General features: G+C 49.6%; 1 protein-coding gene across 3 annotated transcripts in view; it reads right to left on the bottom strand.

Annotated features, from left to right (window-relative positions):
• St3gal1 (ST3 beta-galactoside alpha-2,3-sialyltransferase 1) overlaps window positions 1-22071 on the bottom strand; it is a 70920-nt gene extending 48849 nt beyond the window's left edge. The window contains exons 1-2 of one of the 3 annotated variants that reach the window (XM_013348948.2): window positions 21890-22071; window positions 3828-3965 (exon numbers count right to left, since the gene is read on the bottom strand). The gene's annotated coding sequence lies outside the window, so the exon portion shown is untranslated. Of the gene's footprint in view, window positions 1-3827; window positions 3966-20938; window positions 21416-21889 lie in introns of those variants that run through there. The other 2 variants (XM_026782697.1, XM_026782698.1) reach the window with 2 other exon arrangements.
• Window positions 22072-22678: the final 607 nt, after the last annotated feature.

Below are 22678 nucleotides of genomic sequence, written 5' to 3'. Positions count from 1 at the left end.
AGAGGGAGAACTCAACATCGCCAGCCCCCACTCTTCATTGTTTTCTGTACATACGTGGGGCTTTCCCCTTAGCATCCAACACCCGGAACATCTGGGCGTTCTAGGGAAAACTCTACGTGGGCTCACTATGAATGACTCCATTCTAAGTTGTATTTTATTGAACCCTGTTCCTGAACTTGCCCATTCAGGCTATTTCCCTGATGTATTAGAAGCTATAAAAGAATTAGAAACAAGGATCCTGGAGAGGCAACAGAGCTGGTGGGCACGGCTCTGGAAATACACCCCAACTTCAAAGCCCAGCTAGGAGCCATGTGCCTGGGAATACGTTACTAAACCACCCCGTCCCTCTGTTCCATAAAAGGCTTATATAGTTTCTAAGGAAACACTATACAAAGTCACCTATACAAAATAAAATAAAAGTTCTTGATGAGTGGTGTACACCTGGCTTATCAATAGCTAGTTCCCACCAGGCTGACCAGGTACTCTTAGAATTGACCTCCAACCAAGTTTCTGGAGGTACTCCCATATGCTCCGTCAACAAGCTCCCCCCTCCCCCAACTACAGCTCGGTGCTTCAACAGTTCGGCTGATCCCTAGTATGCAGCCTGGAAGTGGGATCACTAGGTTAGCATCTTAGTTACTTTTCTGTTGCTATGCACAGACACCACGATGAAGGCAACTCCTATGAAAGAACACATCTAATTTGGGTTAGAGTTTTCAAGGCTTAGTCTATGATCATCATGACAAGAAGCAGACAGGCATGGTGCTGGTGGAGTAGCTGAGGGCCTTACATCCTGATCTGAAGGCGACAGACACACAGAGAGATACTGGGCTTGGTGTGGGCTTGAGAAACCTCAAAGCCTACCCCCAGCAGCATACTTTCTCCAACAAGGCCACACCTCCTAATTCTTCTAATCCTTTTCAAACAGTTCCACTCCCTGGTGACTAAGCATTCAAATACATGAGCCTGGGGGTGGGCAGGCCATTCTCAAACTACCACAGTTAGCCTGAAGATAGACTATGCCTTAGAACAGTTTACCAGCACAAATGGAACAAAAGACTATACCATCTCACCAGTCAGAAAATAAAGACAGGAACACCCATGTCATGCAACACCAGTGTGGATGTTCCTGTCCTCCTAATGGCGTTCCTTCTCGGGCTATGTCCAGGCTTTAGCAGACGACCTGCTCCCCACACATACAACCTCCAGAGACCCAGGAGAGAAAGCCTGATAGTCTCTCAGCTGCAAATCCACTGGAGACTGAGACTGTCCCACACCAGGGGAATGGTACCCCATCCCCCAGAGAACCCCAATTATCAAGGCTTATGTTTTATTTCAAATCTATGACTTAGTATGTTATTTCTTTACAGATCACTCCAAATTGCATATGCCTCAGGTTCCACAAAGCCAGAACTATGTCCCGTGCCTGCCACTAACTGGTAGATGTATTTCTCCCTGCCTGGGCTATCAGCGTCCCAGAGGTATGGCGCCCGCTGACTCCTTGCACCTCCAGTGCCCAGCAAAGCCCCAGGGCTGGAGGTGCCCATGAGTGACTGCCAAGCAACTGAGGAAGGGAAACACAGACAGAAACAAAAGTTATCTCCTTTTTCTACACTCTCCTCAGTGGGCTTACTCACTAAGTTCTCTGTACCAGCTTAGTTCTTTGCCATCTGACAGCTCTTTGGACATGCAAAGACTCTCCCTTGCTTGTGTCTTTTCCTCTTCCAGGGAAGAGGCACAGGCTCTGAACACTGCCACCTTCTTCTCAAAGGCTATCAGCAAAGGAAATTCCCCAAGGTCCTCCCCACCCAGGTCAGTATCTGGGGACAACACCAAGGCCCTCTTATCTCGGCTACTGAGCCTGGCGTGCAGGCTGTCCCTGCTCTGGCTGATAACACAGCCTGTTGTTTTTAGAGGAAATAAGCCCTGAGAGCTTTCGCGTACGTGACTCAGGCAGGAACAGGCCTGGCTCTCTACAGGGTCGTAGCCCCTGCTAAGGAGGAAACATGCTTGTCGCGATTAGTGACGCACAGTCCTTGTTTTCCCTCCAATGTTTCTCACCCATCAGCAGTGGGGTCAAGCTCACTACAGACACCTGCACAGACCTCTGGTGCCCACACAAAGGCAATGCTCCATACCCCGGGGTCCGTGCCCACTATCCTGCCACTTCTATGCATGCTTCCTCCTTCCTCCTTTGCCACTCCTGGCTAGGATGTGCACTTTCTGGGCCTTAGTCTAGAAGAGCACCTGCCACATCCAAGAGCTCAGAAACACTTGTGGACACGTGAGCGGAACGAGTGTTTGTCAAGTGATGCCGGAAACACAGCTGTGCTGATGCTAAGGCTTCCTCGCTAATGCAGCTCAGCCGGGCAAACCCAGGACAAGAGAAGAGAGTTCAAGTCTTCCTCCCACTCTGAGCTCAGGACAAGAGGCCATGTGCTGCATTCGCACTGGGACCACACACGGCTAGGTGTTGTCTGTGTACCTTCCTTTAAAAGGCTGGGTTTGGGTGATCTGGGCCATATACAGGGGTCGTATATGGGAGAGGTGTCCATCAAGAAAGGCCAGCTGGCCACTCACCGTGAGTGGCTGCTTTCTGTGGCAGTGCCACGTGGCATGACGGACAGTTCAATAAAGTGGTATTTGGAGAAGTACTGAGCCGTTTAATAGCAACGTAGACTGGAATTTCGTGGATGTTTTAGCGTCATCGGCAGAAACTTCCAAGACGGTGACTGCATATAAGTCAACACAATGGTCAGCTTCATAAGGTTTAGAACTGCCATGGAAATAAATCTCTGGGCATGTCTTGCGGGAGGGGGCTTCTAGGCTGAATTACCTGAAGTGGGAATGTCTACCCTAATCATAGTGGTACCCAACGCATGGGCTGGGGTCTTGAACTAAAACACAAGGAGAGAGCAAGCTGAACACCAGCATTCATCTCTCTCCGCTTCCCAAGCGTGGGTGCTACATGACCAGCTGCCTCATGCTCCCGATACCATAACTTCTCTGCCACAGTGGACTGACTATACCTCAAACCGTAAACTAGAATACACACTTTCTTAAGTTGCTTCTGTCCGTGAGGAGAAAAGTTAGCAATGAATGTGGTTTGTTTAGTAATAATCTGGATGATATGTATAGATATGGATGCACACTTATACACATATAAACACGTGTGTTTGTCTTACACAGATACACACATCCTTGCTAGCACTATGCTCAGAATGTACGGTAGGAACGCATATGCACAGGTCCTCACTGTGGCTGCCACACCGTTCTTCCCTGAGAGGCATCAAGGCACTGACAGAACACTGATTCCACACAACTGCCAGGCTATCTTCAGATCTAGATGTCCAGGATACAAAGCAACCGAGTCTCACCAGGTCTGTCCTTAGAGCCATCGCATAAGACTTGATGTAGAATGCAATAGCATCGGGCCAGGCCTTACTTGTAATGATGGCCACTTGTCATGGAAGAATGTTCAAAGTCCTGGGGTCTCTTAGGAGTTTCCACGAGAACTGCAAAGCTCTCCATTAGAAGCCTGCTCTGTACATCACAGGGAAAACAGGTCCCCTCTGTGGGCACTGCTCCGCACGGCTGGCAGGCTACACTACAAAGAGTCTAAGGAAACAGGGCAACACCCTGTGCTCTGCTTCATAACCCACAGGAGAGTTTGGAAAACACAGCGCATGTCTCATCTCCTCACCAATCCCTCAACACAATTCCAAAGGTGGAAAAGACAGCATATTGTTCTTATCCCCAGTGCAATCCACAGCACAGCCCTGGGGGAGAGTCTGGAAAAGACGGCACGTCTCCCTCATGTGACTCACCTCAGGAGGCTGAGCCACTGTCTACCTCTGGCTCATAGATACAACTATCCAGCTTCACAGCACTGACCCCTTGCTCAGCACTGCCCCGGCAGGTGACAGCTGCTTCTGGATGGCATTTTCAGTTCACCAAAGTCACAGCTGAAAATGCAAAGCAGAGAGGAAGGATGGGTTAGTTTTGGCATTAATCCCACCGGAGGCCCTTCTGAGATGACTCAAGACAATGACAAGGACTTCACTCACTGACTTTCCCACCCAAACATTCACACTACAGAGAAAGCTCCAACAGTGCTATGGTCCCATGACTGAAGGAGGGAGAACAAAACCACCAACTCAGACCTCCTGCTTGCAAGGGGTGGGGTGGGACAGAGAACTGCACAGAAAATGCCTGGCAACGGTACACAGGTTGCAAGGGACACTCAGGAGAATGGAGGAGGAAGTGAACAAGTTGGCCTGAAAAAAGGATGTGAAAGAAAAGGGGCATGAGATGTTAGCCACTACCACACCTGAAATGTCACTTTTATAAAAACAATAGTCTTCAGGGAAGGGTCCGCAAGGACTGGGAAAACCAGAATGCAGGCATGAAAGCTGAAGAGAATCATTGGACAGGGGGTAACAGCAGAGACTCACTGGGCTTTGGCTGGTCGCCGCTCAGCAATGCATTGCTGACATCACCAAGGCCATCGTCCCAAAGATTCCCATATTATGAATTTGGAGAGTATGCAAATTAGCCTAGCACCATGAGTGCAGTAGAGGACAGGAAACAGCTACCCTGTCCCACTATGACCATCATTGCAGAGAGAATTCCAATTTTCTCAGACTATCCGTATTCACAGCGGTTCCGCCTTCCCTCACAAGGAGAGCCCATTCCTCCACCTTTTGATCCTGAGATTGACTTCGCAGTAGTAAATAGCAGATGGACAGAGCACCAAGGCACAAACATAGAATAAGGCAGAGATTGGGCATCACTTAGCAGTAGAGCGCATACTTAGTATTCAGGAGGCCCCAGGTTCCACTCCCTGGATACATTCAGCTAAAACAATATTCATGCAACAAATCCTCTTCCTCACTGCAGGGACTCATTCTGCCACCACATTCATTGGCCTGGGATGGCCCTATGGAGGATATCAGACTTCATGGAGAAGCTTTGGTCTCTCCTGTTAGCCTAGGTAAGCACCAGATTTGCTTACGAGGATGTCAGATACATCCAAACTAAGTCAGAAGTATGCATCTACTCAGAGTCAGGAAGATGAGAGTAGTGGGCTGTATCAGGCCCTCGGGTTTGGACTATGCATCTTGCAGAGAAACACTGCTAACCACATACCCAGCCTGGTACCTCCCTTTAGCAGTTCAAGGCAAATTAGGAAGGAAGCTAGCCTACAGGAGATGGTGCAGGAGACAGGGCTGGGACAAGAGGAGAAGGGGGATTCAAGAGCTGATTCAAGAGCTGTAAAGAACTGGCAGATAAGTGATCAACAGAAGTCAGCTTTGTCTAAAGGCTTAGGTCTGGCTCTGGAAACCACACACGGTGTTGACTATAAACAGTCTGTCAGGAGCTGCTGATGGGACAGGATGTTTACAGGGAAGATAGGCAGAAGAGACATAAGCAGAAGGGCTATCAGTATGGAAAAAAAAAAACCCAACTTCTCCTAAGTGAGCTGCAGGGGAGGGGCCCCCAGCCCCAGTCCCAACCCCCTTACCATCTGGCCACTACTACCTCCACCGAGCAGTCTGGCCTCTCATCAACAGCTGGAGGGCGCCTTGATCACCATTAAAAGCTAGAAGGACCTCGCTTTTCAGCAACAACCGGAGAGAGTCTTGCTTCATAGCAACTGTTGGAGGAAGCCTTGACTCTCTCAGCAGACATTGCCTCAAAGCAGCGGAAATAGGAGGCATCTCTGGGCATGGAAGCTCAGTTCACCTCCCACAGCCTCAGTGGCTCCCCTTCGCTGTCATAGCACTGAGGTCACAAACACAGCGAAAGCCAGTGGCCGACGCCAGGAACAGCCAGTTCATTACTGTGACTTCCCTTGTAGTTCTTAACACAAGTCCCCAAAACTCTTTGTGGAAAGGCCACCTTGCAGCTCTGTCTTTCCCGGGCCCTGATGGCATGCCTCTCTTTGTCCAGGCTGAAGCTTTCACGGGGACTTCCAACTAAGATGACAACTAAACCCTCACCAATGAAACACCAACAGGAGCTACATACACAAGAAAGCCAGACACGATACTTAATACTCTATGAAGCCAGAAACAAGTTCCCAAGACTAAAGAAAGGAAATCCAAGTTCTGAGGGAGTGGCTTCCTTAAGGATTAAGAGTGGCTGTTACTCAGCTGGTTCACTTAGTCTGTGGAGTGAAGAGTGTTGATTCCAGCTTGTTCCAAGCAACCTCACCTCTTCGTCCTACCCATCTCCCAGGCAGCATGAGTACCAACCCAAGCTGCTGAATTCCAACCAGGACACTCAGAGACAAGGAAAACATTTACCAACTAACTGGAGCACAGACGAGGACAACTTGCAGCTAAACAAATCACGGTTATGTTCCTCTGTGTTCTTATTCCCCGCTCTGAGCCCATAAGTCGCTGTTTCTTTGACCCTATTAGCGCATCCACCGTTCACAGTCCCCGCGTGTCACCAGGCAAGTCTTTCGACTGCACAGCATTGCACAGTAAATCTCACAAGAGACTGTTCTCCAATTTTGTTCCTTCTCAGAGTAGGACAGGGAACTGGAAATAAAACTCAAAACATCATTCCTGGAGAGACAGTTCACTTAATAAATCATAGCTCTTTCCCCTCCAAGCAGAAAATGATTGTCTGAGTAACTTTTAATGTTGTCTGGCCCGACACTCTCCCTGCATTTATGAATTACAGGACTCTTTACTCAGGGGCCCGTGGACATGTCATGTTCTGACACAATATAGATGCCTTAAGGTGCACCACAGGGAAGGGCCGTCCAGTCAACTGTGTGATTTCAGAAAAATAGCTTTTTCTCAGAATTACCTGTGCTTAAGATGCAAAGTACGCCTGCTTCAACCGTCTTGCAGGGCCGTGCTGGGAAGTAGATGAACTAGCAAGTGCTTGGGAGAGATGGCTCAGAGACTAAAGCGCTTTCTGCACAGGCATGAAGGCCTGAGTTTGGATCCTCAGAACCCAACATAAAATCCAGACACTGTAGCGTGTAGCTGTAACCCCAATGTGAACCAGAGACAGCCAGGCCTGCAGGACTTGCTGGTCAGCCAGCCTAACTGAGACAGGGATTTACAGGTTCAGTATGCGACTCCTTCTCAAAGACTAAGGTGCAGACAATTCCAGGAAGACAACCACCATCAACTTCTGGCCTCCGCACATAGGCGCATGCACATGAACGCACAAACAAAAAAAAAATTAAAGGATTAAAATTATACAAAGAACAAGAAATCACTCTGATAAAACTAAGTAAAACAGGAGTGGGACTAACAAGTAGTATCATTAAGTGTTGACTGGCACTTTGTTAAACTGTCCTTCATTGTGTATGTGTACATGTGTGTGTGTGCGCGTGCATGCTGGAATTCTGTCAATTTTTGTTATTTTGAGCATGACTATATATGGAGGCCTGGGATTAAGCAACTTTGTCATCTGACGAGCACAGTCAGGAGTCTGAAATAGAAACCAAGGCATGGCTAAACTCATTTGTAAAGGCCAGAACTGGCACAATTTACTTCATGTGAACACTTAAATGGTTTAACTGGGCTGTGTCACATGCTACTTTGCCCTAATGAGGCCAACAGTAGCAATTTGAGCACTGCCTTCCAGGAGTACACTGTGGAGGGAGGGGACATAGACTCAGACACATAGAGCCATGCCATTCTCTACACTGTGGGAGATGATGAACGTGCAAGTGTGGGAGATGATGAACGTGCAAGTGTGTCGTTTCCTACCTAGAGTCCTGTCCCAAACATGATGTTCCTGAACAATGGGATCAATGTGATGAGGGCCTGGCTGCATCTGAATGCAAAAGGGATAACTGTCTGGGGAATAAGAACAGACAGAGAAACTAGCAAGAGCTGGAGGGGAGACCTAGAAAAGCCAGAGTAGGTACCACAGGCTGATGTGAAGGGTATAGGCAAGGTGCTTGGTGAGCAGGACGGTTCTCCTCTGGGTGTGAGAGTGAAATTCACATGAATTTGTACAAATCTCAGGTACGGAGCCACAGACTTGTTAACACGGGAGTTTTCTTTCCTAACTTTCAGCTTCTGTATCTGAAAAAAGGCTCCGTACACTGGACTCCTCACAACGAGGTGCATTTTTTAATCTGAAAGTCAAATGCTGAGGTCTGGCTACTTTGAGAGAGAAATATTATCACCAACCACAGCGTCTACAGTTGAGCCTGGTGCCATGCGAAGTACTTCATGTGCAAAATTTCTCTCCACCTTTATTATGCAACTCTGAAACTTTTAGTCCACCCTTATTTCACAGATGTGGGAAAATGAGGATGTGACGGAGTTCCATCATTTACTCGGGGGCCACACAGAAATGGGTGAAGGTGAAATTCAAAGCCAGGGCTCCCCTGGATAGGATCCTCCAACATGCATATTCTGAGCCGAGCATCACCCTGATGCCAACTGCGAAGACAGATCTACAGAAACATAGCTATGAAGTGAACCTGGCTCATCCCCCAGCTCATGACCCCCACCTTGAGTTAGGTGCCTTCCCTTACCCATCACTCTGCCGATATTGGCTTTGGTTTACTGGGAAAATGAGTAGAGACGGCTTGGCCAGGCAGCCCATCTAAGAGAACACTGAGTTTATTCCTCCAGCAGCAGGGCAGGATCCCAGCTCCAGCACCCGAGTCTCTAAATTCTGTTTTTGAGCATCCTCTGACTGTTCCCGCCTCTTAAGCCTGCTTTTTCCTCATCTGCAGGGTGGAACTGATGAGAACAGTGGTCATAGAGAAAGAAGGATGTGTACTTTTCCCTGCTGTCACGGGGCTGCAGGCAGATGGTCTAGTCACTCGGTGCCTCAGCCTACTCCTCCTTTGGGGATTTGGATGGGGATGAAGGACGTCCCAGACTCCAGGTAGGACGTTCCTTGCCATTCCTAAGAGGTGAACGGAGTTGGCTTTCAGAGGAGGAAGCGGCGGCTTCCTCTGAAGTGGTTCCTCTCTGGGCATCAGGTGCAGTTCAGTGTACGTTCTCATCGTCTCCTAAGGACGCTGGGGAGCTGTGAGACATGGGCAATGTTTTCTAGCCAACCCTTTCTTTAAAGGAGGAGGCTTGTGAAAGTAGTCTTGTGAATGGTGGAAGATGGACTAAGGAAAGTGGAAAAATGGGAGGGAGGGGCAGATGGAAGAAGCGGGGACAGAGGAACCAAGGGAAGACACCCTTGCCTATGGCCATGAAAACCATGGACTCAGCCTCTGGTGTAGGTCACCTGGAGTGCCACCCCCAACCATGCTATTTTTGGTTCTCAAAAGTACAGCTCAGTGTATGGAGGGGGAGGACTGTCTGTTTCTGGCCCTTATCTCATTGAAAGAATGAGGGGCAAAGAGGTAGAGGGGTACAGGGAGACGAGCAGGGGACTCAATACAGCAGAGATGAAGTCATCCCCCTGCCTCCCCCATTCAGACTAGTGTGTTAGAAGGAAACAAGTTGGTAGACAAAGTACGTAATATGTTGCCCCAGCTACCTGTCCTGCCCTGGAGACTTAAATCTTGACTGACTTCCAAGCCTCTGTCTCTCACTGTAAAAACAGCAATAACGATTATGTTTCCCAGTCCTACCCACAAGGAGAAACGAATCAACCAGAACAGCCAACCGGTGCATTTCCTGGGAGGTACTTACATAGATAAGGGGCAGAACAGGCTGTGGGAGTATTCGCTGAGAAGGGTCAGTGGGGCAGCAGCCTGGCAGCCACATAGAGGCCTGCTTCTTGGCCCACTCTGACAGGTGAGGAGAGAAAGATGGGAATAGGGACACTACCACAAAAGGGCTGGAGCAAGTGCACCTGAGGGCCTGGCCTGAGCTGAATAAAGTGCAGGCCCTGAGGCTGTTTCGCACTTTCGCTTGCTTCCCGTGACCAGCAAACACTCTCTGATGTCTTAAACCCAGGAGAGCTGCAGCCTGCTGCCTCCTCTGGAAGGTTCCCCTGTTTCAAAGGACGAGTGAAGAAAGGTTTTCCACCCTACGGAGCCTCTGTGGATAGCGAGGCCCCTACATGCAGAGTGTGAAGGCCCAGTCAGGAGCTTAGCCAAGGAAATGGCCCTAGAGCGGCTAAGCAAGAGTGCTCTACCAGGCACTACAATGTTGAGAGTGTCTCTCAGAGCACGGCTCCAGCAACCCTTTCCAAACACTTCCAGAGTAGCAACTCCTTTGGCATTCACTCGGTACCTCCTGGAAGACGGGCACCGTGAGGACCTCTGTTTCACAGATGAGGAAACGGAAGCACAGAACGGCTGAACACCTCGCTCCAGGTCACACAGCTATGAAGAGGCAGAGCTAGTATTTTAACACATGAGCCGATGAATCAGTGAGTGACTCAGCAGATGAATAATTGAACTATTGGGGAGGAGAAGGTTGAACAAGGGCACCCGCTAGGATTTCATAACTCCCGTTTCACGCTATCTCGGCGTGCAACCTCTGTGACTTGCTATATTTCAGGATCAGCTCGTGGCATCCTCAAATCCAAGCAACAGTGACGATCCCGTAGCTCAGGGCCAAAGACGAAACCTCCCTGACTGCACCCCAAGGATGGTTTCCAGCCATGCTGCGTGTCCATATTCCAAACTCGCTCCACAGCCTCCAGGGCTTCCTCTGCTTTGTGGGTTTGGCATGGCATAGGGATCAGTTTCATTTGTATAATCCTGTACGTACTTCTGGGCTCGCAGCTGCTTCTACCAGTCAGCTCCAGGTCACAGGTACAGACAAGAAAGCAGCGCGGGGGTTTTATGTTGGAGCCAGTGCTTGCACTCCAGAAGGCAGTTCTTTTTTCTTTCTTTTTTATTTAGTGTGTCTGCATGTGGGGGCTGGGGGTGGACGGACGCTTTCACACGACATGACATACATGTGGAGGTCTGAGGGCAACTTTTCTGTGGGAGTCATTTCTCCTGGGTTCTGGAGACAGAACAGGTCTTCAGGCTTGCCTGGCAAACACTTTCACCGGCTGGTCTATCCTGGCAGCTCGGGAAAGGTATTTTCTATCCGAAGTTCCTATTAAGTGGGTGGCAAGGACAACTAGCAGCCAATCTTATCTTCTCACTTCATTTTAATTTCCTTTTTGACCGAAAGGACACATTTTTACATTGAAGATGAGCCTTTGAAACCTCCAGCTCTGCACCCCCACGGGGTAGCTCTTGGCTGTGGCAGCTAATATATTTCCCAAGCAACCGGCTTTCCCCCTCTGACCCTCCACCAGGTGGTAGGATTAGAAAATCTTCCACTAAAGGCACGACGCATCTTCCTGTCTTTTGTGAAGATGTTATTAAAAGGAGGGTTTGCGAAGTCCCAGGCTTCCACTCTTCAGTTCACTTGAAATGAAAGAGGTCGGCCTCCCAAGGAGCCCGTCTAGGAAGCTGGGGGGCAGTCTCTGTCTGGCTCTCAAACTAGATGCTTAGCTCTGCTCCACTTCTTGGAGATTTGCCATAGCTTTGGGCATCACTTGGTCCCCAGGCGCCATCTGGATTCAGTGCATGCTGGCACATACTACTACTACTACTACTAATAATAATAATGATAATTTTTAAAAAGCACTTGCCATCAAAGACTTGAGATGGAAGTGAAGATAGCAAAGACAAACGAGTTCAGAACCAACCAAGCCATCCCATCGTACTCTTGGGGTACGCTGATGACAAGTACCAGTCTACCATTGGGTGAAGTTATGGTCTTAGACTCAGGAGAAGATAAGTAGGGAGACTCAGGACCTCCATCTGACTAGGTAGTCAAAGCACTGAGTCCATGATCATGCTCCAGATGGGGCAAATCTAGGGACTGGGCTGGGAGCTGATGTAATGTCAGATGCGGTTCTGTTCACCCACAGCCCCCAAACCTCCACAGTGCAGAGCAGCAGGGTACAGGATCATGCTCTAAGTACACGGCATGTGGTCTGGGTCTGGGCTCTGAAAGTGCCAGGAAATTCCAACGCTACCACTTTTGGCTACGGAACTCTATCTACATCAGTGTCTTAACCTCTCTGACTCTCGGCTTCCAGTTTCTGAATCAGTGAGAAGGAAGTCAGAATAAAAGTATAGAGACCACCCAGGCTGCAGTGAAGATCAGGGGTGCAGTGTCATCAGAAGGGTCAGAAACTCCTACCAGGGAACTTGCTTGCAGGCTAGGCCAAGTTGAGTGATGATCACGGCTCTCTGGGGTCAGGTGGGAGCCCAGACACCTTACTTCCCTACTTTGTAGAAAAAGACAAAGATCTAAGACAAACCAGATGGCTCAGCAGGGAAGGGCCTTGCTACCAAGTCTGGCTACCTGAGTTGGAATCCCCAGGACTCTCCCAGTGGAGGGAGAGAAGAGAAATTCGAGCGTGGTCCCTTGACCATCACAAACGTGCCTTTATATGCTGACATCGCAGAGTCCCATGGTCTACATGCGTAATTGCAGAGTGGGAAGAACCTTTGTCAAGTGTGACACTCAGAAAATTACCCAGCTACAGATATTTAAGTCTGTGGGAGCTGAGGTTGGCTGTTCCCAAGATGAAGGCTCCTTCAGGCCCTGCTATAGCCACAGTCTGCCAGAGCAGGGCAGAGGAACGAGACCTTCACTACACGGCCAGTGAAATTAGAAGATTTACTTGAAGCTCCCAGCTATTCTTTTTGGGATCTAAAGAAGGAGTTGTGGTTTTCTTTTCTTCCCACTGACTCTTTTATTTCTGAAAAAGTAAATGGCCAATTAGACGAGCTGCCATCTTTCATGAGGGCCTTTTGAGCATGAAACAGTATTTTGGAATCATTCTGTTTCAGTTAGAAAAGTCACAGGTTTGCTTTGTTTTTATTTTTTATTTATTTATTTTAAATTTATTTATTAACTTTAATGATTTTTTTTTCTGAAGGGCTTTCTACAAAGTACGTATGAACAGAGATAAATTGTAGTCAATTGGCTACATTAGTGCCTTGTGCATTACAATTGCATTCTGTTGTTTTGTTTTAATGAAACCAAATCTATTACAATATAATCTATTTGGGTTAGATTTTTCTTAACTATGTCTAGTGAAAGCCAAGGAAGTATTCTCTCTGCATATGCCAGCGGTCCCTTCCTCGTGTCACTTTTTAATCCTACCACATCATTTGAAACTGATGTTATATTCAATTGCTCTGATGGTCTATCTGATTTATTTATTTATTTGTTTGTTTGTTTGTTTGTTTGTTTTTTGGAGAAAATGTCTTACAATATAGTCTTGGTTGGCCTTGAACCCAGAGATTTACCTGCCTTTGCCTACCAGCTACTGGGATTAAAAGCATGCAAAATCGGATCAAATTGATTTTTTTTTAATGAGCATTGATTGACCGGTGTTTTGCCTGCATGTATATCTGTGTGAGGTTGTTGGATCTCCTGGAACTGGAGTCCGGGCAGTTGTAAGCTGCCATGCGGGTGCTAGGAATTGAACCTGGGTCGTCCAGAAGGACAGCTAATGTTCTTAATCCCTAAACTATCTCTCCAATCCTGATTTTTATTTTTGATTTTTTTAACCCTAATTTTATATTCTCTTTAAAACTTTCAAGTTACAGACGGGAGCAATCAAGAGCACATATTGCTCTTTCGAGGACCTGAGTTCAATTCCCAGTACCCACATCAGAAGGCTCACAATCAGCTGGAACTCCAGCTCCAGGGGGATCTGATGTCTCTGGCCTTTGTGGGCAGCTGTGCTCATGTGCACATATCCTCACACAGAGACACATACATATACACAGTTAAAAATAACAAACATAAATTTCAAAAAATCCTTTCAGGCTTATATGGTTGAGTAACTTCAGATTTTAGAGAAAAACAAAACAAGACAAAAACACACATTAAAAAGAACTAGTAAAAAAAAAAAGTTCCAAATAACCCCAGACCAACTGGAAGACACTTTTAACATGCAAATATTCTTGTCTTATTATGTGATCTTTGGATGGGTTTTTAAAATGCCATTGTGGGACACAGCTTGTCCCCACACCAACTTGTCAAGAAATTAAACCTTAGGAGTGAAAAGCTGACATTAGGGAGCTAGGAAGATGGCTCCATGAGTAAATGTGCTTGCTTCAGGGATGGACTTGAGTTTGAATTCCCATAACCCATGCTCACCACCATTATCACCACCATCACCACTACCATGAGCAACACTATCACTACCACAACCACCACCACCACTAACACCTCTACCATACCACTAGTAAAAAGCCAAACAAGACTGTACATACCTGTAACCTCAGCACTGAGGGGTCAGAGATAGATGGACCTCAAGAGTTTGCTGCTCAGACAGCCTTAACAAAACAATTAGTTTCTGGATCAGTGAGGAACCCCATCTCAGGGCACTAGGGTAGAGAAGGATTGGGGGAAAACACCCCATGTCCGACTCTCACTTCTGAATGTACCACTGCATGCGTTCTCACGGGCACGCAGATGCACGCACCATCCACAAATACAAACACACATACGCAAAACCTCCAGCACTTGTTGGGAAATCCTTACAACCCAAGATGTACAGTGAAACTATTAATAAACAAGCTTGCTTTTTGACATCAGTTGTACAACGTAGATCTGTGTGACAAAAGAGGAAACTGAGGCAGGGAGCAGGTGAGTGACCTGGTCGCTGAATGGCAGTCTCTAGTTGAGGTGTCCTGAAACCCAGGCAAGCCTTAACACTTCCCATTGAGAGGTGAGTGGAGGCAGGACAAGCTGAGGGCCTTGTGCGGGGTTTGGATGTGGTTTCAGTGGGTCCTCTAAGGATCCATGCTGGACACTCGGCCCTTAGTAAACAGTGTTAAGCGAAGGTAGGACCTTTAAGGGGTGGGGACACCAGATTAGCCCAGCCCCACACTAACCCGCTTTTTGACTCCTGTGAGCTCTCCCTAGTGTACACCATCCTTAATGCCATTCACCAGGACCTTAGCCAGGAAACCTCACCAGAGCCTATGCCAAGCTGCTTGAATTCTCAACTCCCAATCCTATAAACTAAACAAACCTCTTTCCTCTACAATTTCTCAACCCCAGGCATTTTGCTTTATCAACAGAAAGGGAATAAAGGGCCTTGCTACCATCTTATCTTTGACACACATGGGGGCAATCTGATACAATGGGTTAAACCAGGACTTCTAAGAACTTTAGGGTCTCCATCTAAGGGATTTACCCTCTAGCTTCTCACTGACCATTGCAGAATCCTTGGACTGACCTACGGCTGACTCAGGATGTGGCATAATCAGCTGAGACAACAGGTAAGGGTTGGATCTCCTCGGTCAACCCAGCTGGCCCTCTATACTTGCCCCCACCATTTTCCCTTTTCAGGAAGACACTATAAAGACAATCCCCCACCCCCACCCCATGTCTTGTTTGCTTCCCTGGCTTCTGGGAGGCTGTATTTCCAGAAGCTTGAAGGTGGTCATAGCAGGCTGGATTAGGGCAAAGGGTTTGATTTCTTCTCCAGTCCCCTTCATCTCTCCCCAGGGCCTCTGGGAATTTGTACTGCCATGTTATCCAGGATCCCAGCCCCTTTCTCTGCATCCTTTCCAGACGCAGAGAAGGTACTGCGTCATTTCCTGACGAATTTCCCCCAGGTCCTGCCCAGCCTCTGGGGGAAAAAAAGTCCTTTATACAACCCTACACTTGAATTTCCTGTCTAACCCTAAATGTCAAGATGTTTATAACACTTCATACTTCGGAGCATGCACTAAACATTTAAGAAAAAGTAGATGCTACTGAAATCCTTCTTAGGGGTGGCAAATAAGACATGCTTTCATAAAATTCTGCTCCCAGGTTCTTCCTAACACCTGGGATGGAGGCCAGGAGGGCCTTTCACTTTGCTGTCTCCTACTTAGGACATGGAGGGTCGAGCGTATGAGCCAGGACAGGCCCGAGATGCAGGAGTTCTAAGTCCCAGGCACCAGTTTCCCCTTCTTGGGTTGGCCTCCTGACCTGGGAAGCATCCCGACACCAGAGCCTTCCTGCTGTCTTTTTATTCCTGTTCCTATAAGAGATACCCTGACCAAAAGCAACATAGAAGATTGAAGGGTTGGTTTTCATCTAAAGTTCCAGGCTCCAGGCAGCCACTGAGGCAAGAACAAAACTAGGGATGTTGCAATGCGCAGATGCTGCTTGTTAGCTAATTTCCATCTCACTTTCTCTCGTCTCATATAGCTCAGGACCCCCGTGGCTAGGGGATGATTGCACACACAAAATGGGTTGGGTCTTCTTATACCAATTAGCAATAAAAACAGACAAGCCTCAGAAAGAATGGCCACAGGTCAGTCCTATCTAGGCAGTCCCTCAATTGAGGCTCTCTTTTCGGTTCATTCTAGACTGCGGCACGGAGACATTTAAAATTAACCTTCTTACCATACCTCGCCACCAGGATCATAGTGGCTAGACTCAGTCCATTCTGGTCACCTTAACCTCGATCTAAGTGATCCTTCTCCCCTCAGTCAGCCTAAAGTGTTCTGAAATAGGCTACTGTCCCTGGTAACAGTGCTTTGGGAACACTTCTCGGTCCCTGGCCCGACCACTTAGCAATTTAGCACTTTTGTTCTTCCACAGGGAAGAAGGGCTTTTTAAAGGTTTTCGACTACTCAAAGGAACAAGAAATACAGGCTCCTCCAGGGCAGCGTGGGGAACGTTCAAAGAGGTTAATAAGCTGTTTTACCTTAAAATCAGCTGCCTATTTGTAGGGTTTCCCTACGAGTTTTCGGGAACTTTCGAACTTTTTTGTACCATTTAGAACAGACTCATACCCCAACACCATCACTTTTTCTGATAAACAGACTTCATTCGACTGGAACTTGAAGGCTCTGGAGCCTCCATGAGTGAACCTGCACATTCATCTCCTCTCTATCCCCACAACCGAGTGGAGAGTCCCATGCACCCACTCAGCACGTAGCCCAGAGGTCCAAGGCCTGCCCTGTTCATCCAGCTAGCCTGTGGCTGTGTCCCCCTGAGAGCTAGCACTTTCTCTCACTGCTGGCTGCTGTGTTCTTTAAACTCCAACCTCCCGAATCTGCTGTTCAAATCTACATGGGAGGTATGTGTACAGGTGTATGTCAAATATTCAAAATAGAGCATTAAGATACATTTTCAAAGCAAATCCAGCGCAGCCTCTCAGCTTCACACACAACCATGGTGAGGCCTGTAGCCATAACCTTTGAGGCTTTCAGGGAGGGCCCTGCAGGCTCCAACCGTCCTAGCATACAAACCAGCCAGAGAAAGGGACACAGTAAAGGACTCCGAGGCCAAAGTACCTAGTTCCTGTCACCTCCAGTTGCCTCACCTCTTTCTGCAGAAGCCAGAGGCAGCCTGTCATCTTAATGGCTCTATTTTCTTGCATACACAGGATGCGACACTTTTGATATCTGTAGGACACCATTCAAGAAACGGCATCGGCTCTGCTGCAGACCAATAGCAGAAACCCTGCATTCCTGAGGCTTAGTAACCCCTAGGATTCCTTCTATGGACCCCTCAAGAAGAGGGGAATCACTGTCTGGTGGCCCTTTCAGCACAAGTGGCTTTGGTTGTGTTAAATACCACACCTCCACGGTTCTTTATCATCCCATGCCTCTCCCCCCAGAGTACTGAGACGTCTGGGACAGCAAGAGTTCAGGGACCATGTGTTTTTCCACTCCTGGTATCTCTAGCACCCTCTGAGGTATCTGGAACAAAACAAAATCCCCGTAAACACTGCCTATCATAGCAATCTAGCCATCCCCACCAACGTAAGCTGAGAAGAAGTAAATTCCAGACTTTCCAATGATAGGTGATGATGGGTCTCCAAAAAGAACTCCAAGAAGTGAGCGGATGGCAATGAATGGGTTTGGAGATCAGGGAGCATAAAGGGTTAACATACCATTCTACTGCTGTTTCCCCGGATGCCACAGGTTTGCATTAAAGCAAACGGATCGAACAGAATAATGTCCGAGATCACTTTGAGTTCATGGACAAGGAGGTCTCCCTGGTCTCTTTTGCAGTCTGCACACAGGCGCCCCCAAGACATCGCAATAAATACACAGCCGGGTGTCAGAAACCATCTCTCAAAACCCAGCACTGAAAACTGGTAGCGGACGCCTGACCAAGTGAGAGAGGGTTCACAAAGACAGGAAGCCTCCCAGTCAGCGAGAAAGGAGGCGCTTGTGACCTGGGGGTAACATGCTCCAGTCTCCCCGAGCAACCTAGTTCTGAGGAAGAATCTGAACAAACATAAGGAAGTTGGGGACTGTCTTCACAAAGAGGCCCCCGGTGACAGTCAATAGAGCACCACAGCCGCTTCTCGTTCCGCAGGGTGAAACTGAGACCCAGGACCCAGGACAGCTTGGGTGCCACGTTGCAAAGCAACTGAGCCTTGGCACTGAGACTCAAAGGCAGGCTCTCACCGGGGTCACGTCTGGGTTCTTCTGACCAAATTAGAACACACGAGCTCTCAGGTTCTCAGGCTAGTGACGGGGAATGCAGTTTCCATGTGGGTCAAAAGGACCTGAAAAGTCTGTTTCTGGATTTCTTCCGACCAGGCCAGCTCTCCGTGCCCAAAGCAGTCAGCGCCAAGTCCTCTAGAAGTCTCCCTTGTCACTGGTCTCACTTTCCAATTTTCAGTAACTTACAATCAGCGGAAGTTCAAAGAAATATGACATAGAGAATTCTAGAAGTTTTAAAACGATAGGTTTGAAGCAACTAGTATTGTTGAATATCGCTCTAATTGTTTTATCCCATTGTTAGTTACGGTTAATCTTGCTGTGCTTAGTTTAAAATTTGGACTTTGTCATCGCGCCCCATGGGAGCCAAGGTCTTGGATATCAATGGGGATCTTGGGCAATACCTGGATAAGAGACCATTGTACAAGGACAAGTTGACTGATGAACTTTACTTTTCTGTTTGCTTTTTGGAGACTGGGAAGGGCTTGGGATGAGAGCTAAGGTTCAGCTTCCACAAAGCAAAAGCCCTGTCCAAACACAAACCCTTGAGCCATCAGTTCCAGACAGGTAAATTGATGGGGTTGGGGGGGTTGGGTGGGTATCAAAGGCACACATCTGGTTGGGGGGGGTCCTTCCTGGTGAAGCCTGCCTGACACTTGTTTCTAGGTCAGAGTCCTGACATGATAGGCTGCTTGGTGGAAGGAGAGATGGAGATTCACTTGTCACAAGGTCATACCTGAGGATCTAAGACCCTCCATGGCATCTATTTCTTCCGGGCCCACACAGGGATAACTTGATTACCTGGGGGGAATCAAGGACTCCTGACATTGCTGACAGCCAACTGCTCAGAGGTCCCAACTGGCTGGAGTGGTGACAGCCAGCGTCTGCAGACCTTACCGGCACCAGCACCATCCACAAATAGCTCAGAAAAAGTCAGCTTCTGCTTGGTGCTGCAGAAGCCAGCTGAGGGGAGCTCACACCCTTAAAGAAACCTCCCTGGTCACATCCTGTAACACTTCCTGTTTTCTAGCTCCAGATCTGGTCGAATGTTGCTGCCTGAAGCCAAGTCAGTGTGGGGAGGGGAGCTCCTGATAAGCCCAGGCCCCCTGGCTTTGATGGTCAGTATGATCTCAACAAATAAGGCAGGGGACGGAAATGAAAGGGCAGGGAAGAAGTCCACTGTTGATTCTTTCATTCTTTAGTCAGCTCCTGTCCACATCCACGCACACCCAGAAGGGCACGGTACACATCCACACACAGTCATGCAGGACTCATTCTGGAGCCTGTAGTAACGGCTCCACTTTACAGAAAAGGAAACTGAGACTCTGAGAGGCGAAATCACATGTTTACAGAGAAAGGCTCCATCCTACTACATCCAATTTTAGGCACACGCATGAGACACAGAACGGTGAATTTTAGTTGTTGTTGTGTTGTTTTTTTTTTTTTAGCCAATCACGGAAGTTCAGAAAATGACAAGACTTTGGTGTTTGGGGCAGGAAGGGGAAGTACAGGGAGGCTCAGGGGCCCTACCCTGAGGCTTTGGTCTCTCTTTCTCACAGCTTAGCTTAGCCGTTGTTTCCAAAGCAGCCGGCAGGGGGCAGTGCATCTCTCTTTTTCAAACGTGGGGGCGCTCTGGGCCATCATCCAAGAAAGAAAATCAGGGGACACCGCCCGCAGTTTCCAGAAACACGCACACTGGTTTAGCGAGGGAGGTAGTAGGTGCTCAGCGCGCTCCTAGAAGCCGCTGAATGAATTTAAATTTAGTAGTAATGGTAAGGGACGAGGGGCGTTCTGACTCTGGTCTGAGCCTTCGGTCCTAGAGGCCTTTTCACTGAGTACAGTATTAGCATCTATTATGTGCCAGGAGCGACGGCAGAGATTGCATAGCCTCGTCCCCTGCTCCTAGCAGCTTTTCTGTTAGGGAGCGCCCCTCACCTGCCGCAGAGAGGGTGGGCGCTTCGTCTCACCACAAGTCCATGTGGGCGTGGGGACGCGCGACAGTGGTAAATTGGGAGAGGAGAGGGTGGCCAATAAACACAGTAAAAGTCTGGAGAATGATGTGGCAACTGAGCGAGCTTGTTCCTGTCTTCGGGGTCACTGAAGTCTCCTGGGAATCAACCTCCGAGATGCCGTGGCCAGCCCAGCCCCCACCCATTCTAGCACTCCAGAGCGCGCACGTCCTCTCGGAGTGCCACTAATTCCTACTGGCTGTAGGAGCTGGCTAAGACCCTTGTGCAAGAGGCTGGAGAAACTCCAGGTTTCAGCAGACGGGATGGGGGGGGGGGGATGAGTCCGGGCACCCTTTCCTGAAACCTTGCAGTGAGGCGGAGCGAAGACGCCTGACCTATACCACGAAGGGGGCACCGCTCTACTCAATGCCCAGCTCGGGTTCGGACGCGCTGCCTCCCGCAAGGTCATGCTCAAACCCTCACAAACAAACAAACAAACAAAAACTCCGAGGACTGAAAGTTGCTTGCGCAACGGTCCGATTTGGAGCTAACAGTACTCGCCTTGTACAGTGTCACCGTTTCCCCACCCTGGTGCACTTACCAGAGGGGCGGACCGTGCCCTGCGCTGGTCACGTTATGGAGATACAGACAAGTTGCTAACTTTTGTCACATTATTTCTTGGGAGTTGCGGCGTTTAACGGGGTTGAAGAAGACTCCCAAGTTTCGAGTTGCCTTCTCCGTGCTCCCTTTGCCAACGCTAAGCCACCCACTTTCCAAAACACCTTATCCAGATGTCCTGTCCTAAGCACCAACTTCTCCCAGAGATCCGGAGCAACGCGGGATTAGAGGTGTCCTGGGGGCCAAAAGCCTCCTCCTGGGTCTGCGCCTGCTCACAGCGGATTGGGATACTCCATCCGGATACTGTCCCACTACCTCTGGTCTAAATAACCAACGGCCTCCAAGCGTTCCCCACAATGTCCCAGCTCAAGGCATATGTTTCTCTAGAGAGTGTGGGCAATCAGCGCCTGATGGAGTCTCCTACCCGCGGCCCGGGTGGGGATCTACTGCGGTACTGGGTGCAATGTCACCGCGGCCGCTCCGGGAATCGCTGCCTCAATCACCGTAGGCTCCCTCTCTGAGCTCCAGGAGGCTTCTCCAATAAGCGCCAAAGAGCCTGGAACGCCAGAGCTGGAGTCTCTTCCCTGACACTCTTCCTGAGACCACTGTGGTGGCCATGACTGAGACAGAGATCTCTCTCCTCGTGTCTCCCTCTTGGCGCCTAGGGTCTTAGGTCTCACTCCTACTGTCATACCTTCCTAGCCCCTTCCCCACCCCTTCTATTCCGAGGTCCGGACAAGCACCTCTGCACTTAGAGAACACATGCGGAATTTCCCGAGCCCCAACTCGCGAGGGGGAGTCGTCCCTGGTGCACCCGGACAGCGACCAGCTGGGTGCGCACTCACCCAACGCCGGAGACACGCCGGAGTTGCCCGGCTTGGGGCACTTAGGAGGTTCGGAGGGGTATCTAAGGAGATGTGTCCGGGATACTCACCCCGGCCAGCTCACACCTCCGGGTCCTCCTCTACCTCCTCTTCTGCCTCCTCCTCTCTCCTCCCTCCGGTCTAGGGCTCTTTGTCTTTGCAAAGTGTCGAAAGTGTCTGGCATAGTGGGCTCCGCCGGCGGAGGCTAGCGCCGGGGAAGCGGGAGGCGGGGTGAGGATGGGAGAGGCCTCTGGAACACCTTCCCCCGGGTGTAACGGGAGTCGGAGGCGGGGCGTCCGGGGAGGGGCCGCCTTCTCCCGCCGTTGGGACCAAGCGGCGACTTGGACGCGCCCAGCCCCGCGGCCGCCTCCGCGGCGCGCAGCCCTCCCCTTCCTCCGCCCAGCGCCCGCCTCTTGGAGCCCCGGCGCCCCTTCGCCCCTCCCGCCCGGCCTCGGCTCGGCTTTCCCCTTGCTTGGGGCTTCCTGCGAGCCCAATATAGCACTGTCGAGCCACGTGGACCGCAGCGGGCTGGGTGGAGGCCGGATCGGCCTGAGAGACTCCGGAGGAGGCGACGCGGGCACTGGATCACCGCCACAAGAGGGTCTCTGCGGGAAAAGCGGGCGAAGCTAGGGACGAACTCCCGGGAGGCCTAAAGCCCGTGGGGTCAACCCCGGGGACTAGGCGATGGGCGTGCACCGAGAGGACGTGGGTGGCGGTGCCCAGAAGAGCCCCAGTCCGGTGCGCGGTGGAGAGAGGTGGTGATCCCCCTGCGGGTGATTGGGCAGAGCCACCGTTTCCTCTAAGGGCGTGGGACTCGAGGTGGGATTTAGGGAGGCTGGGGGAGGGGCACGGCGGATTAG

Source organism: Microtus ochrogaster, chromosome 15 (assembly GCF_000317375.1).
Source record: "Microtus ochrogaster isolate Prairie Vole_2 chromosome 15, MicOch1.0, whole genome shotgun sequence".
NCBI lineage: Eukaryota > Metazoa > Chordata > Mammalia > Rodentia > Cricetidae > Microtus > Microtus ochrogaster.
Note: the sequence above shows the minus strand (reverse complement) of the source record. Positions and strands in the feature narration are given on the sequence as shown.